The sequence below is a fragment of the Cariama cristata genome, unplaced genomic scaffold (genome assembly GCF_000690535.1).
Source record: "Cariama cristata isolate BGI_N322 unplaced genomic scaffold, ASM69053v1 scaffold22795, whole genome shotgun sequence".
Taxonomy (NCBI): domain Eukaryota; kingdom Metazoa; phylum Chordata; class Aves; order Cariamiformes; family Cariamidae; genus Cariama; species Cariama cristata.
The window spans coordinates 2673-4461 of record NW_009616142.1 but is presented as its reverse complement, the minus strand read 5'-3'; positions in this window follow the sequence as shown (position 1 = coordinate 4461).

Genomic DNA, 1789 nt, shown 5'->3' with positions numbered 1-1789 from the left:
TCCGGCTCCAGGCAGAAGCAGGCAGCAGTGCCGGCAGGGAGACAGGCAGGGCTCTCCTGTGCTGCCTCTTCACCCAACGCTTCGCGAGCTCTCGGGCCGTGTTTCCAGCACACCTTGGCAGCAAGAACTGGGGGGCTGGCAACCGAGAGCCTCACAGGGTCACCGGGCTTTGCAGAAAAATTTGACCTCTTGACGCCGGTGCTTGGGAGCGAGGCGGCAGAGCTGGCAGCACAGCATCTTCAGGGGCACAGTGGCCATATCCAGCTGTGCTGGGGACCTCAGTTTTGGCCTAAACCCACTGGCCAAGGTGGGGGCAAGGGCCGAGTGCCCTGGGTGGATCAGGAACCAGCTGTGTGGGATTCCGGCTGTGTCCTGGCATCTCAGGGTACCACCCTGCATGCCTGCGGGGTGGGGGGCAGCCCCCTGGATGCCAGCAGCCAGGGCAGAGTTGGTGCCCGGATGGGGATGGGCACAGCATGCTCCCTCCAAGGCCATGTGCCCAGGGATCTGCAGGCAGCTGATGCCTGGGGATGTCCGGGCATGTCCCAAAGCTGGCAAGAAGTCACTCTCCCACCCAAAGCACGGTGGTAGCCTGGTTCACTTGCAAGGCAGGGAGCAGCCAGGCATCAGTCCCTTTGGGCCATAGGAAGCCCCCCCGAAAAAGACTATATGGGTGAGAGGGATGAGCTTGGCTCCGTGCACAACTGGGGGAACCCCTGGCACTGCCCAGAGACAGTGATCCCCCCTTGCCTGCTTTCCTTGCAGAAACATGCACACACAAACACATCCCCTGCCTGCCCTCCTACCCTACTCCAGCCCTTGCTCATCTGCCCTCGTGTCCCCCTCCCAGATGCCAGCAGAGCTGCATCCCATCGAGGGCTTGTGCCCAGCTGCCCTCAGTCACTTCTGCCCATTGTATGCAAGCCCCTGGTGTGGAGCTGTGCACCCCAGGCCACCCACCCTGCACCCCACAGGCAGGGCTTGGGGTGGGGGGAGCCCTTGGTGACATGGGCTGTGCCAAGCCACACAGGGTGACACCGAGGGACACGCTGCCTGAAACCAGCCTTCAGCCTTGGCTGGGCTCCGTGAGCCCTGCTGAAACACCTGAATCCGGGCACAGGGCAGGCATATCTGCGATCAGCAGTGACACGCATGGGTGGGAAATGTCCTTTTCTGTTCCCAGGACTCATCCCCGAGAGCTGCAGGGAGCTTTGGCACAGCGGGGCAGGGAGCAGCACCCTCAGGGGAGTGCAAAGGTCCGATCCAGATGAGCCAGAGCTGTGCATCACCACCCACACTCCTGACGCAGGAGGTGGCAATCACCCAGCACGATCCTCCACACCCCTGAGCACCCTTTGAAGATGAAACGCACCCAGGGAGCACCCACAGGACCCTGCACACAGCTGCCTGGCTCACCCAGAGCCCCTTCAAGGTCTGATGGAGCACCCTGTGCCGTCCCCTGCTCACACCCCCAGCTTTCCTGCTGCCTCCAGCTTAATCATTGCCCGGGTGTCTGGCAGGCAGCGCTCTGCCCGGCCTCTCCCAGCTTGTTTGCCATCGCCCCAAGGTCGGGCAGAGCGAAGGGCAGCAGTGACACACACGGCACTGCTGGCATATGCTGCACCCTGCCAGCACCCTGCCTGGGCCAGACCAGCACATCCCTCGCCTCTCAGGACCCCCCCCAAACTGATGCCGTCCCCAGGGCTCTGCCAAAGGTGCCACATACCCTTCAGGGACAGTTTTCCCTCCCCAAACCATGTTTGTCCCCACAGAGCATGTCAGACCCCCT